Source organism: Microcebus murinus, chromosome 9, assembly GCF_040939455.1.
Source record: "Microcebus murinus isolate Inina chromosome 9, M.murinus_Inina_mat1.0, whole genome shotgun sequence".
NCBI lineage: Eukaryota > Metazoa > Chordata > Mammalia > Primates > Cheirogaleidae > Microcebus > Microcebus murinus.
The window spans coordinates 47,248,399-47,265,885 of record NC_134112.1 but is presented as its reverse complement, the minus strand read 5'-3'; positions in this window follow the sequence as shown (position 1 = coordinate 47,265,885).

Genomic DNA, 17,487 nt, shown 5'->3' with positions numbered 1-17,487 from the left:
AACTCTCAACCCAACTAATCATAGAAAGTACATCCCTCAAAATAATATAATAATATAATAATAATAAAGGTCATATGAGACAAACTCACAATTAATATCTACCAAATAGGGGAAAGTTGAAAGCTTTTCCTCTAAGAACTGGAATAAGACAAGCATGCCCACTTTCACCACTCTTATTACACTAGGAGTTTTAGTCAGAGCAACTAAGCAAGAGGAAAGGAAAAAGTCAAATTGTTCCTGTTTGTCAATGACATAATCTTACATGGAGAGAAACCTGAAGATTTCACCCAAAAAAAAAAATAGAACTGATAACTAATTCAGTATGTTGCAGGATAAAAAAAAAATCAATGTACAAAAGTTACTAGCATTTCTATACACCAATAATGAACTAGCAGATAAAAAAAATCAAAAATGTAATCCTATTTACAATTGCTATTGAAAAGTAAAATACCTAGCAATAAATTTAACAAAGGAGGTAAAAGATCTCTATAAGGAAAATTAAAAAACACTAATGAAAGAAATCCAAATAGACATGAACAAATTGAAAGACAGTCCATGTTCATGAATTGAAATATTTAATATTGATGACCATATTACCCGAAGCAATTTACAGATTAAATACAATCCATACCAAATTACCAATGCCATTCTTCACAGAAATAGAAAGATCATAAAATATAGATAGAATCACAAAAGATCCTGGATAGCCAATGTAATCTCGAGCAAAAATAACAAATCTAGAGGCAACACAATACCTAACTTTAAAATATACTATAAATCTACAGTAACCAAAACAGCATAGTATTGTCATAAAAACAGGCAGACCAATGGAACAGAATAGAAAACCCAGAAATAAATCCACATATTCACAGCCAACTGATATTTGACAATGACAATGAAAATATACTTTGGGAAATGGTACAGAAAAGACTGGATATTCATATGCAGAAGAATGAAATAGACTCCTATCATTCATCCTACACAAAAATCAATTCATAATGGATCAAAGACTTAAATATAAGATCCCAAACTATGAAACTACTAGAAGAAAACATAAAGGAATTACTTCAAAAAAATTGGTCTGGGCAAAGATTTTATGGAAAAGATCTCAAAAGTGCAGGCAACAGAGGCAAAAATAGACAAATGGGATTATATCAAACTAAAAGGCTTCTACAAAGCCAGGGAAACAGTAAATTAATCAACAGACTGAATAGACACCATGTTGAATGGGAGAAAATATTTGTAAACTATTCATCCAACAAGGAGTTAATATTCAAAATATTTAAGGAATTCAAATAACTCAACAACAAAAAGAATCCAATTTTAATATGGGAAATTGATCTGAACAGATAATTCTCAAAAGAAGACATAGAAATGGTCAACAAGTATATTAAAAATGTCGAACATCACCAAAAATTAGGGAAATGCAAATCAAAACCACAATGAGATATCATCTCACCTCAGGTAGAATAGCTATTATATAAAGATGAAAAATAACAAATGCTGACAAGGATGCAGAGGAAAAAGGTATTCTTATATACTACTGGTATAAGTACAGCCACACTGGGAAACAATATCGAGGCTCCTCAAAAAGCTAAACATAGAACTACTATATGATCCAGCAATCCAATTACTGGGTATGTCTCCAAAGGAAAGGAAAGGAAATCAGTATGTTGAAAGGATTTCTGCACTCGCATGTTTACTGTAGTACTATTGACAATAGCAAATACATGGAATCAACCTCAGTGTTCATTAACAGATGAATGTATAAGAAAAATGTGATTATATATAAACTATCCAGCCATAAAAACAGAATAAAATCCTGTCATTGGCAGAAACATGGATGAGCTTAGAGGACATTATATTAAGTGAAATAAACCAAGTACGAAAAGACAAATGTTGCATGAACTCACTTACATAGGAAAGCTAGAAAAAGTTGATCTCATAGGAGTAAAGAGTACAACAGAGGCTGGGAAGGGTTTTAAGAAGAGGAGGATAGGGAGGGGTTGGTTAACAAATACAAAATCACAGTTAGGTAGGGGGAATACATTCTAGAGTTCTATAGCATTATACAGGGACTACAGTTAATTTATTGTATATTTTCAAATAGCTAGAAGAGAGGATTTTGAATGTTCCCCACCCAAAGAAATGATAAATATTTGAGATTATGGATATGCTAATTATCCTGATTGGATAATTATAATATCACTATTTTAAAATATCACTCTGTACCCCATAAATATGTACAATTATGTGTCAATTTAAAAAATTCCAAAACTCTATTTTGTCCTTGTCCATCTTTTCCAGTATTTTTCATAATATACTTATATTAATTATTTTTAAGTCTGTGTCTTTTATAGACCAGTTCTCCAGTTCCCAAGTGCTCAATAAATGTCTGGGGGTGGGGGAGAATTAAGTGTTTTTAGCTCCTTTGTTATTCAAATCCATTATGCCAGCTCTAGCTCATCATCAAAAGCTCCTACAAATTCTCTTTCTTCCACTAGAGACCTTCTGCCTAGGCTAGCCAGATCCTCAGTCTATAACCTACAGTCTAAGACTGAGAAAATACCCTCATGGAAGAAAATGCCCAATGATCTCAGTTACCCTCAAAAGGACTCTTCCCTGTATGAAATTTTAGTTCACCTGGTTCTCTTTGCTTTCACAGATCTCTGATGTTTTTATTTACTTTTTTATTTTAAAATGTTAATTAAGGCAGTACAAGTGTTTTTATTACATGGATATCTTGTATGATGCTTAAATCAGGGCTTTTGGTGGGCCATTCATCAAAATAGTGTTCACTGTACCCAACAGGTAAGTTTTTATCCCACACCCACCCTTCCGCCCTCCCCTCTCCTTGGTTTCTCATGTCCTTTATATCACTTTGTGGCCATGTGCGTACATCTATTAACTCCCATTTATTAGAGAACATACAGTGTTTGGTTTTCCATTCCTGAGATACTTCACTTAGGATAATAGTCTCCAGTTCCCTCCACGTTGCTGTAAAGAACATTATTTCATTCCTTTTATGGCTGAGTAGTATTCTATGGTGTGTGTGTGTGTGTGTGTGTGTGTGTGTGTATGTAATATATGTACACACACCATATTTTCTTTATCCACTCATGAATTGAAGGGTACTTATGTTAATTCCATCTGATGTCTTTAAAAATACAATTGTTCTATAATATACCCACTTTTTTCTAGTTGTTACAACAGGACCAACCTACTATTTTCTATCCAGAAATGAAAGCTTTATGCTCAGAAATTCCCATAAGTAATTATGATAAAGAAGGGCAATAGCATGGGCCATAAAAGCCTCTCTTTCAAGGAGGTTCTGAACCCATACAGCAAATCAGAGTCTCAAACTCATATTAACAAAAATCAACATATAGTAAATTGGAAATTGATGCCTCAAACTACAGTATGTGAAAAAATATCTAAATGTTGTAGAATATTCATTCAAAATATTTATTCAAGATCTATTATCTGCATAACACCATGCTAATAACTAGAAGGAGAGAGGTAGCAAAATATATCATAATACAGTTGCTCTCCTCTTAAGATTCCCACTAAAAGATGTATTAATAATATAAGCATACTAGTAACTGAGCTATAATAAGTCATGGATACCACATTCACTCAGATGAACTTCATTCATTTGTTATATGTTTTGTGGCAATGCTAAAATAGTTCAATAGACCTCTGGATGAGGGAGTAGGTAGAATTCAGGGGGGAGGTTTTATTTAAATTGGAACCAGAAGAAAGCAGGATTTTGATGGGAAAGACATTCCAAGTCTTTTGGGAAAAATATTTACAAAGGCTCAAAGACTAAAAAAAGGCAAAGCGTTTCAGGCAGAGGTAGGATTTCACATGAGTTAATACAGCAATTTTTAATCCTGGCTGCACATTAGAAACATTGGGATCATCTGCAAAGCTTGAAAACATACCAAAACCTGTACCTCCACCCCTTCACCTGGACCAATTAGAACCTCTGGAAATGGGCACCAGGCATTTTTATTTTTTAAATCTCCCCAAGAAATTATGATGCACAGTAAGGGTTGAAAACTTACTAGTTTCCAGTATAGGAAAAAAATTTAAAAATAACACTGATGCTGTGGGTCAAGCAGTAGACAATCTTGAATGCTAGATTGAGAAGTACTTTATTAAATGAGTAATGAAAAGCCATAAAATTAAGTCATACAATGAACTTGGTGGCAATGTGCCAGATCATTTAGAGGGAGGGAAACTAGAAGCAGGGAAGCCAATTAGGTGACTATTGAAAGATATAGTAAGACATTTTAACAATGTTGATTCTGCCAACCCATGAGCATGATATGGTTTTCCACCTGTTTACATCCTCTGCTATTTCCTTCCTCAGTGTTTCATAGTTCTCCTTGTAAACGTCTTTTATACCCTTAGTTAAATATATTCCTAGGTACTTTATTTTCTTTGTTGCTATTGTGAAGGGAATTGAGTCTTTGATTTGGTTCTCAGTTTAACTGTTATTGGCATATATGAATGTCTCTGATTTGTGTGTATTGATTTTGTATCCTGAGACTTTACTGAATTCATTTATCAATTCCAGGAGTCTATTGGTTGAATCCTTAGGGTTTTCTCATCAATACATGAGTAGATTAATAAAATGTGGTATATGTATGCCATGGAGTACTATTCAGCTATAAGAAACGATGGTGATATAGCACCTCTTGTATGTACCTGGATAGAACTGGAACCCATTCTACTAAGTGAAGTATCCCAAGAATGGAAAACTAAGCACCACATGTATGCACCAGCAAATTGGTTTCACTGATCAACACCTAAGTGTGCATATAGGAATAACATTTACCTGGCATTGGGCGGATGGGAGGGGAGAAGGGCATAGGTATATGCATACATAATGAGTGTGATGCACACCATCTGGGGGATGGACACGCTTAAAGCTCTGACTCCGGGGGGAGGGAGGGCAAGGGCAATATACATAACCTAAACATTTGTACACTCATAATATGCTTAAATTAAAAAAATAAAGAAAGATATAGTAAGGACTCAAACTTTGGGATATGAGGTGGATCACAATAAGAATAGAAAGAAGGGAGCAAATTAAATAGATAAGATAAATTGTTAAGGAAGAATAGATAGGATTTAAGAACTGACTGAATGTAGGCAAGTAAGAGAAAATGGCCAATGAGAGATGGCTTCCAGACTTCAAGTCCAGTAACTAATTTAACTATGCTACTATTAACACAAGTGGTATGTTGAGAGGAAAAGCTAGGGTTAACATGAGGGAGGAAAGACCACATATCATGTTTTAGGAACTTGGAGATTTCGGTAGAAATGCCCAAGACATTTCAGCTGGACAGACAGCTAGAAATTTCAGAGAAATTGGAGATAAAAATATAGATCTGAGAGATATTCATTCAGAAGTGTTAATTGAAAGTATGGTTAAAATGAGATGTAAGAATGGAAGAGAGTCCAGAGATGTTATACCCTTCTGCTCTCATTCCACTTGCTTCTGCACTCCACCAGTTCTGCTTCCACACTCTGCCTCAGTGTACTAGCTAAGGGTCCTCTACCAGACAGGAGCAGGCTTGGGAAGGAGTCAATACAAAGGCAACAATTAAGTCTGTGACTTCAAGAAGAAAGTGAAGGATGAAGATAAGGGATAGAAAGGCATCCAAAGTAACAGGAGATAGAAGTAGAAGAGTTCGCTTTGTGCCCCTAGGGACACTCATCTGAGATGGTCATATCTAGGTTAAAGTGTATATATCATAGAACATTCATAATTTGAGCTAGGTAAGATTGTCCATATATTTCAAATAATTTTGTCTAATAGATGTCTAGCGTCTTAGAAGTGAGACATAACTCTTGGAGGTAAGAGTTTATTTATACTTTTTCATCTTTTCTAAGTTTCATGGAATCAACATATACTACTTTTTAAATTAGAAAAATCTACAACTTTTTGCGCTCACTTCTCTTCCCACTCTAAATCACTCTTCCAAAAAAATATTTTACAATATTAGATATAATGCTCTGGTATATGTCATTGCCTAAAACCATAGTACCAACAGGGAATTCAGCAGTGAGAATAACAATTCTCCTTAACACAATCCAGAAACAGACATGATAAAGAAAGTAGATAAGATATTTCAGGACTGGGGAGAACATGAGTATTATTGAGCAATAAAATCATATTTTAGCTAATTATCATAACTTTTCTTATCTCTGAAGAATAGCTTAAAATAGCTTAATATATAATGTTAACATTATGGCACAAGAAAGAATCTCTAAAGATCGTCAGCTTTTAAGAACATCTAAGTCATCCAGAACAAAAAGTTGTCTAAGCTCTTGCAGATCTCCACAATCTCCCTTGACAACCCATTCCAATGTTCTGAGGTTTGATAGTGATGAGTTTCATATCAGATACTTGATTGCAAAATAGATACTATAGGGGCAAGGAGAGGACAGGTATTTTAAGCTAAATCCCATCTGAGACCCAATAATTGTCTTGCTGAGAAGGCAAAATCATGTCCAAATAGTATTTTATACTCCTAAATCCTGAGAAAGTTTGATTTAGAAGCATGGTAGGAAAAAAAATTCATATTACATGATCATACCTTGGTGCATATCTGAAGTATCCAAATTTTCAAAAATAAGTAAAATGTAAAAATATTCCTTTGGGGTATTTAATTATTTGCTTTTTACAACTAAACTAAAGTTATTCTCCTGTGAATAGGCCTACTTTCAAAGGGCAAATACACATCATCCGATGAAATACTCCAGCTGCCTATTCATTCTTTCTGTTGTGGGACAAAACTATAAACTGTAAGGATGTACTTGATTACCAGATTAACATTCCCATGGAGTAAAGCCAAAGAAGTAATCCTTACCATGTGCATGGGCTAGTCAGTCACCACTTGAAAACTTAAGAATGTAATTCATGAAAACCTGCATCCAAAGTGGCACTGCACAATGGGTATGTTTGCTCTTCCTTGGGAACTCAAAGTTGAACTCTGCTGCTGGCAAAGAGTAACAGAAACCCAGCATTACATAATAGAGCCACATATCAATGTCATTCATAATTTAAGGCTGGAAAGTTTGCCTCTGTTTGCAAGTTGCAAATTAACTGACTATATCTTAATAGTTGAATTAACAGCAAAGCAATTTGACTGTTACCCTTTCATTATTAATTAAGGATTAAAGTTACCTATGACACATCATTTTGCATTCCCCAACAGTTCTGATGAAATCACCATTGCTTTCATGAAGGATAGCAAATAGATGACTGGTCCTTGGAAAACCTTCTAAGTTTAGTTTGTAATGACATGTGGTTCTTTGGATATTTGCCCTTTAAAAATACAATAATGAATCATGTCCTCACAAGTATTAGCTTTTTTTATAGGCATTAATTAAATATTTATCGATGCTAATAATTAATCATTTTTTTTCTCCTTTCATAATATTGCTATTGATTATATTAGGACTAGGAATGTCACAGATTCCATAATGGTTTACAAAGTATACATTAACACATCAAATTTAAGCAGTTATGATTTTATTACTTAGGTAACCATCTGGGAAAAGGCAGAAAGATCTTCAGCTGTTTAAAACAGTGATTTAGTTCACATTTGTGTTAGCAAACATCTAGATCCCTCATAATTCTTACATTAGCAAGTTGGAGGATGTAGAGGTGCCCTTCACAGTGTCTCCACATATCACTATCATTTCTCTGGTGTTCAAAGGGCCAGTTCTAAGGCTTTCTCTCTTTGAGAGCTTGGCTTATTTTCAATCCAAGAATGCATAATGATAGCAGTTACATGGAACTGCCTTATCTAACATTCCTAATAATATACAACAAATTATTTAGCTAAGATTTGTTGACTTGTCCCCCTGACAAGTCCACACAGCTCAAAATTGAAGTCACCAAAACAGTACCAGGCATTTGATTCACAGCAGTATTCAACACTCCCAGGTGTAATGTACAACCAGACCAACAGTTCTACCGTATTTAATATAGTCATGATTAACTTCATTTGTGGCTGCCAATCTGGAAGAGGCAGGCAGGGGCCTGTGAAGGATCTTAAGTGAACTCTCAGCCACACTCCCCTTAAGTCTGCTCTTATTTAGATAGCTGTGCAGATGGACATATTCTAAAATGTGCTCATGATCTGAAAATGTGCCAAAAGGAACAAGCAAGTCTTAACTTCAGTTTAGCGTCAAAGGTAGGAATATGGATATGATCCAGGGCGATGCAGTGCTAAGCAGACAGAGTGAAGAGACATTTAATGATTCATCTAACCAATTGGCTTTCAGGAAGGCTGTAAAGGCACCAGCCCCTGGCACACTTCAATAAGGTTTGTTATTCAACCCCACCGCCCCCCACCAGTACTATAAGCACTGAGACAAAAAGCAGGGAGCAGGGAAGAAAAGAAGGATAATCGTGGTATTATTTGGACACTACCTTATTCTGTTCCCCTGAGGTTAGAGAAATTGTTTCCTTGAACTCATCTCTTTAAATTATATCAAGGATAATAAGATATTGCATTTTTTGTAGTCAAGTGAAATTCATTTCAACAAATACTTATGCCAAAACTTTCTAAAGTTCCATCCCAGGCTTCATTCTAAAATTGGGAAAAGGCCTTTTTATGAAAACACTTTTAATGAATTACCACCTGGTAAAAATATTTCCTTTTTCTCTAAGCATCTTATCAGCAGTAAAAGTACTAAGGAATGATTTGAGAGCTTCCCACATACACACACAATGTCCAGTAGCCCCTTCCAATCTACCCCAAATAAAAACACAATCCAGTAAATCCACTGAACTGGTTACTGAACTACAGCTACAAGCAATTCCCTCTTCCTATCTAACATGTCCTATATGGAAATTCTGGAATCCAGAAAGAAGAATGTCTTCTTTCTTTTCTTACTTTCTCTCCTCTCTCCATCTTTCTTAAAAGTTTTTCATTCCAAATAGGAAACCTTAACTAATTCCCTTCAAAATCTCTACTATAAAGAGATAGAGAAGCAAAAGATTAATGTAGTTTTTTAGTGGCCATATCCCTAAACCTCAATGAACATTTTCTTTCCTTTTTTTCTTAGGATCTATCCTTGAAGAGTAAAATGTAATACAAAATTCCCATTATTATTACTAATGTAATGTCACATAGTGACTCTGAGATTCTAATTAGCAGAGAACAAACATATACTTAGCAGGTTGGATCATCATCACTGTACTAACCCCCAGTCTTTGAAAGCTGAAACCACAGTTCTGAGTATGTTTCGCATGTTTTCTTCTATGGGTAGCCTTCTATGGGTCCCAGTTTTCTTTTATGGGTCCCAGTTCCTTGGAAGAGTGAAGCTCCTCTGTGTTCCTACAGCATTTTATTTGTGCCATTAATATATAATCTTATATATTCTATTGCAATAAATTATTAAAACGCCATGTCTCTTCCTAGATCATGACCTACCTGAGGACAAAACCCATAACATATTTATATGATTACCTTTTCACACAAAGCTTATCAACATAGAAGTTACCAAAAATGTGATAAACGAATGAATAAAATAAATGAAGCCCACCTCTGATAAAAGGAACCTCTACACCAAATTTGACAATCTTGGCAACTGGTTGCCTTTTGAAAGGAGGGTAGGTGGGGTGGAGATCTAATTTAACTAAAAAGTTGAGATAATATGAAATCAAAAATGAAGAAGGTAGAGAAAAGAAATACTAATTTTTCTTAAAATCTCTATGAAAATCTCTATTAATATGACCTAATTAAATTCATGTGTGTGGAGATATACTGTATTTTTAAAAGTATTCATCAGGACTGTGATAACTCTGAAAGTCTAGGTCTGAGAGTACTTGGCCTTCCAAGGGTTGAGCCTAGAGAAATGGAAAGAGCTACTAACTTGAGCCAACAGGTGTGATGAACTAGAAGAATCCAAAATAGTCTATCTTTCATCCCAGTTTCCTATGTCAGTGGAACCATTGGGCATGATGAGGACTCACTGAGAAGAAAGAGGAAATGAGAACCTAGCAGATTTCTCAAGAGAAGTCAGTCTCCTGGATAAGAAGTACCTAATTCGCATTTTGGCTTCTTTCTCTAGCCTCCAGCATTTGAATCCAAATGACAATTCACAAAACCAACAGAATCATTGGCAAATTACCCACTCTGGACACTGTCTTATCAAACACAAGTCTCACCTCTCCAGAACAAGGCAGTGCACATAGATCTCAATGTATTCAATCTTTTACTCCCACACATGCAATGAATTCTCCAGGGGAACTAATCCAATGAGTAGAGTTTCAAGTCAACAGCTAGACACAATGCTGATCAAGAAGTCAAGAACAACACCTGTATCTCTGGCAGATTGCCTTAAACTACTAAGACAATGTTAATGGATAAGAAATACGTTTCTAAAAAACCCTAGAAAAGAAGATGCCAAGTACATGCAAGCTGGAACACACTTTCCTTTATCCCATTCCCAGAAATAATTTTTTAAAAATAACTTTCAAGTGTTTATCTAGAGTCAGAGATAACTAAACTCTACCCATGAGAATCACCCTTAGTAGCAATATCACTGCAGGGATTTAGGAATCACACAAGTTTATTCTGCATCTTTTAATGCCAGCAAACTAAACATGAACATTAAATGTGAAAAAAAATTCTTAAGCTGATTTCAAATCACAGGCATATGTTTGGCTGGAAAAACATATTGAGGAACAAACACTTCAAAGGAAAATCCTTTAGAAATGGAATCACTGGCACCAGACCCATTGCCTGTTAAATTGTGTGACCAAAAAGACTGCTTCAAGAACCCTCAGCTCTTTACCCCTATAACCAAAGCAGGAATACTTGGAAGCAGTCCTGAAACCATAACTTCACTTGTGACACAATCCCTTTTCCATAACTCTGGCCAAACAGTCTAACTCTCTAAGGAACCAAGAATCAAGCAACCTCTTCCTCTTGATGTAAAAAGGACTTCCCAAAGGTGATTAATTCTGATATAAAGAGAACACAAAACTAATCCACAGACACAACACTATTTTTGATAGACATAACTCTAATGCTTTTGAGTTATTTTCTTATAGGCTCATTTCTATCTCATCTTTAGGATTACTGTATATTTATATATGTGTATATATCTATGTGTGTTCATATACCCACATATATGTACCAAAAGAACTTCAATTTGGTACTTAAAATTAATGGCAATTTTTAAACCACATGGCAGAAGATTTGAGAGAATTTTGTCTTTGATATTCTTTCTATAAATCAAGTATATATTTAATTCTATGTGTTCACAGAATAAGTTTGGATGGAAAAAGGCAAACAGAAGATGGTTATAAATTCTCTCAAAATTTTTTAAAGATTTTTCACACACAAAATCACAAATAAACAATAAACCATCTGGACAAAAACATTCTCAGTTGGAATATAAATTATAGACATGAACATGTATTATAGATGGAAAAGTTATTGTATATGCACATGCACACTTCTGGGTATTTATGTACCTAATAAGAAGACTATAAGAGGATATTATTCCCATGTCTCTAGATGCCAACATTGAAATCATTTGGCAACAGATGATTTTCAGAAGTCATTCAGAACCAATCCTTTTGAGATATATATATATGATATATATATTTTTTTTGAGACAGGGTCTCACTCTGTTGCCTAGGCTAGAGTGCCATGGCATCAGCCTAGCTCACAGCAACCTCAAACTTCTGGGCTCAAGCCATTCTTCTGCGTTAGCCTCCCTAGTAGCTGAGACTACAGGCATGCACCACCATGCCCGGCTAATTTTTTCTACATAATTTTAGTTGGCCAATTAATTTCTTTCTATTTATAGTAGAGACAGGGTCTCTCTCTTGCTCAGGCTGGTTTCCAACTTCTGACCTTGAGTGATCTGCCTGCCTCAGCCTCCTAGAGTGCTAGGATTACAGGTGTGAGCCACCGCACCTGGCCATTTTGATGTATTTTATGTGCATTAAGTTGGCCTTTTAATCAGAGTTATAAATTAGAAAACTTGTACTCACGGACCAAGAAAAGTTTTCTGTGTGCTAAATAGTCTATTATTTTCTGCACAAAAGTACATGACATTTTCTCTGTTTAACTCTTCACCAGTTTATGAGAGGCAGCTTTCTCCTTACATTTTTCTCTCACATGCATATTCATTCAACCAGACAAATGTGTGTTTTTCTGTCTTGCTATCTGGCAAGTCTCAGGCCTGGAGAATTTCAAGGCATCAAAAAATTTAGCAGAGACTCTCTAGGAGCCAAATAGCCTCACCCCTAGTGTTCAGGAGCTTTGGGTACCAAAAGCTGCAGGGAAAAGTGCATCCAAGCAGCAGTTACATTGCATGCTGAAAGCAACAAGGGCTTTGCTTCAACAAAGGGCAACTACTTTCCCGAAGTACAGGCACAGTCTCCCACTACCACAACCAGCACCTCCCAAAAACTGTTTCTTGATATTTGCTAATTGCTTAAAAATGCAATCACTGTCCTGGAAGTCATCATCCTCTTCCCTGCTTAGATAACTCCTAAGGGGACATGACAGAAGCTCTTTGTGAACCCAGTTAGATAATATAGAGTGTTGGTTCTACTTTTGCCAAGTGAAATGAAAAGCAAAGGAGGAAAGTAGATGATATAAGACATTCCCAACCCAGGCTTCATATTCCATTCTAAAGACTGGACAGTGCAAAGTGATAAAAACTTAACCCATTCTTATGACACTCATCGGTTATCATTTCTAGGTCACCATTAGTTCCATGTCTCAGCAATTAGTTATAAAAATGGAAACCTCTCTGACCTTTGGTTTTCAGAATTTTTGAAACTAAAAAGAAAGTGAGTCTCAAAGAATGAAGATGAAGACCAAACAGCAAAAGAAATTAGTTGTCTGGCAGACATTTTCTTTAGATTAACATTCGTATCTTTGTCCTTGTTTGGTAAGCCTTAGAGAAGATCTTGCATACCCCTCTCTTCCCTGCCCTGTCCCTTTCCATCCCCCTAACTTCATCTCCACGTTGGATTGAAACTCATCCATCTTATGTTCCCACATGTTGTTCAAATACTTACCACATCCTGCCGTAACTATATCATAATTGCATATATGTCTTATCTGCTCCACTGGATAGCAAACTGGTTAAGATCACAGAATAAGTTTCATTCCACTTTTGTCTCCAATGTAACTTGCAATAAATGTTTGTTGAATTAAATCAAATTGAAGATAATTAAAAGTTCTGAAAATAGTTGAATTCCTACTGCATGTATAGGATATTTATCATGAATAGTCTTTGAAGCTGAAAATGCCCATATGTAAAGCATATAGCAAAAACTGTGAGAGAGTGGCAAATGAACCTGGGGTAGGACAGATTAGGACTTGTCTTTTTTAAAGAAAAACAGGATCATATTCATAAGCCAAGTAGGTTATGAATAAGAGACCTTATTATCCATGTGACTGAGAGCCTATTAAAAGCAAAATAGCATGGGGCCTTTCTGAAGCAAATAGGTACAGCTATAGAGAAAGAGTTTTTTTCCAATCATTGTGTAAAAAAAAGAGAGTGTGTGTGTGTTAGTTTAGAGTAGTGGTTAAGAATGCAATCTAAACTAAAAGGGTCTCCCAATGGCCAGATTGAGGAATATTTGAGCAACAAAATAAATAATTATATTAATGGATTATAACCCATAAAATAAGAATCCATGCAGTCCCTACTAATAAAAATAATGATGGGCTTTTCCTTACAGTAGAAGTACAACTGGGCCGGGCGCGGTGGCTCACGCCTGTAATCCTAGCACTCTGGGAGGCCGAGGCGGGCGGATTGCTCAAGGTCAGGAGTTCAAAACCAGCCTGAGCGAGACCTCGTCTCTACCATAAAAATAGAAAGAAATTAATTGGCCAACTAATATATATAATATAAAAATCAGCCGGGCATGGTGGCTCGTGCCTGTAGTCCCAGCTACTCGGGAGGCTGAGGCAGGAGGATTGCTTGAGCCCAGGAGTTTGAGGTTGCTGTGAGCTAGGCTGACGCCATGGCACTCACTCTAGCCTAGGCAAGAAAGCGAGACTCTGTCTCAAAAAAAAAAAAAAAAAAAAAGTCTAGAAGTACAACTAATAAATATAGAAGGAATAATGGAAAATAGAAAACACAAAATGTCAAACACCATCATAACTGTTTCAGGCAAGTATCTTCAATAAATGCTAAAATCTGGGGCAAAAGTACAAGAAACAGGGAATTTATATTGTCTCAAAATGTCTTTTGATGGTAAATGAATGGGACAAAGTTATTTAACAGCTAAAACTCTACATCCAGTAAGTAGTCCTAAAACATTGTCTTGAGAGACTGTATATACTTACTCTTGTTCAATACATTTTTTTTTATTTTGGCATATTATGGGGGTACAGATTTTAAGGTTTCAATAAATGCCCTTTCCCCTTGTTCAATACATTTTAAAAACTAAATTTTCAAATGACAAAGACAAAAGTGGTATAAAAGACAGCTGGCAGACACCACCTTAACCAAGTGATCAAAGTTAACATCACCAGCAATGGAGAAATCAAAATCGTGTGCCTCTGATATATGATACACTGGGGAAGATATAGCGTGACTTCTGTAACATTTTTGCCAAAAAAAAAAAAAAAAAATGCAAAACCTGAATTGAATCATGAGGAAATATCAGACAAATACAAACTAAAGAACATTCAATGAAATAATTGGCCAATGTTCTTCAAAGTGTCATGGTCATAAAAGACCAAAAAAGAAGACCTTGCATGTACAGGTCTTCCTAGATTAGAGGAGGAAACTAAGGAACCACAACTAAATGCAGCACATGATATCCTGGATGAATAAGCACTTTAGATTAGATAACATCATTGTATCAATATTAATTTCCTGATTTTGATAACCATACTGTGCTTATATAAGATGTTAATATTTGGGCTATCTGAAGGAAGCATTTATGCACATTCTTTGAACTCTTTTTGCAAAAAAAAGGAAGAAAACGATATAGACTTCAGAACTATGCTGCCCAACATGGTGGCCACTAGCTACATTAGGTTATGAATTAAAATGTGGTTAGTCCAATCTGAGATATGCTGTAAGCATGAAATATATAACAATTTCAAAGGAGTTCAGTACATTATTTGAACTCTTTTCATAGATTTGCTCTCAGGGCAATCATACTAGTTAATAAGTCCCATTACTTTATAATATGTGAAGGGTTTTTTTTATTTTGGGGGGTTTTGGTTTATTTATTTTTTAATTATAAATTGACAAATTATAGTTGTATATATTCATGGAGTACAAAGTGGTATTATGATTTATGAATACAATGTGGTTTGTGTTGGTTTTTTTTTTTTTTTCCAAAGGTCAATAGTACCCACACTGACCACATATCCCACTTTCTAGACTTGGTTCTTAACAACTTTGGACTTTTCCAGAAATTCAGCCTCCCCTGGCAAAAAGATATTCAAAGGAATGTGTTCAGACTTAAAAAAAAAAATACAAGTTTCATGGTGGTCCAAAAATACTTTGATTAATAAATACATTGTTGAAATAAGTAGATAGCTTCCCCCAAAAAAGTATTTTGAAACAGCAACTGCATTTTAAATATATAGATTCTTAAGTAAGATTACATTTTAGACAGATTTTTATATTTGTTATAACTTGCAAATTTTATGAACCAGATGAATAGCAGTTTCTGCCTTTTTGTACTTGCAACATAAAATTGCTGCTCTTTATTTGATTTAAAAATACATGTATAAAACCTACTTCTAAACCTTTTTAAAGCAAGTATTTTATTTTATATATAAACACATTTAAATGTGTTTTTTTGCCTCTAAAGTATGTACAGTACCTCTTGGGTTCACTGGGAGGACTCTGGGATTTCACAAAACCTGAGCTAGAAATTATAGTCCTGAACTAAGACTCCAGCAACACAGGATTATGGAAAGTCCTGGTATTATTTCAAGTCAGGATTTTCTTCCATATCCAATTTCACCCAAAGTCGAGCATTAGTCAGCCTGAACCTTTCATATAGCAGAAAGGAGATTTGATTAATGTGATTTCTTTGTAGAAAAATCTAAGAAGATTAAGGCACAATGATATAGGAAAAGCATGCCCTTTCTCAACATGACATTCTTCAGCACTATACAGAGGTCTGAAGATCTTTCTAGTCATTAGATTGTTCACACTAGCTGCATCTGAAAAGGAAAAAAATCTATCATCAGGGAAAACTTTCAATTTTTCACATTTTAGTTTCCATCTCACGAACAGGTCAACAAATCTAGAGGGCAGTATCGATTTCACTCTATAACTAGGCAGGAAAGGGCATTTTTCAAGGAAACATTTGTAGGTTGTTTCCCCCATCCACACCACCCCTCTTTTTGGGACTGTGTTTTGTGGTGGTCCTTGGGGGAAAAATTAGAACCTTCTAGATGACTTCTGTACTCAGTGAAGCATAATGCAAAATAAATCCAGTTGGGGTGATTTCCATTAACTATTTTCCATCTGTACATTCTGAAAATCTAATACTAACCAGGAGGCATGCTTTTCTGATATAAGGAAATGAATTCAAAGCTGGTGAAAAATATATATATATATATATATCAAATATCATCTGCCTCTTCCACTTTTACTTTATATATGTTTGTGTGAAAAAAATATACATTGCAAGAAAAAGAATAAAATTAAAATACCTTTCCCTAGACTCTCTCAACTTTCAGAATATGGATATTATACTCCCACTGCTTTTCTCAAATGTAGACCATCTGAGAATGTGATAGATGAGGAAGTAAATTACTTTCAATAGACCATTTCCAAGGTTGTTTTCTCCTTACACTGTCCCATGTCAATTTGATGGATATGAATCTAAAGATTCAGTTACAATTGAGAGGCTACAGGGTCAGAATGTACTGTGCAGCCTTCTTTGTACATCTCAGGCTGCCCAGCGAAGACACCTCAGAACTCACAACTAAAAGAACCCCTACTGTACCAGTCAGGTTCTCTTGATCCTGCACTTCTCTTCAGAAAACTGAAGAGAAAACAGGTTGTTGTGTGGGTTGTTCAGAAAACAACCCACACAAGGCTACCTAAATGGACACAAAAACTATCTTAGTTTGATGAGGGGGGGTAAGGGGGTATGGGTGGGAGAAGAAAGCAATAAACCTAGTATTTAACATCCATATCCTCATATCCAATTTATACTGTTATATGATGGCACACTTAACCCCTAACTTTTAAAACAATACATGTTTGTTTTTTGTTTTGTGGGGTTTTTTTTTTTTTTTTTTTTTTTTTTTGCTTGTTTGTTTTAGAGACAAGGTCTCACTATTTTGCCCAGGTTAAAATGCAGTGGCTATTCACAGGCACAATGATAGCACAATGTGGCCTTGAATTCCTGGCCTCAAGCGAACCTCCTGCTTCAGCCTCCTACGTAGCTGAGACTACAGACACACACCACCACACCCAGGTATGATACAGGTTTTCGAT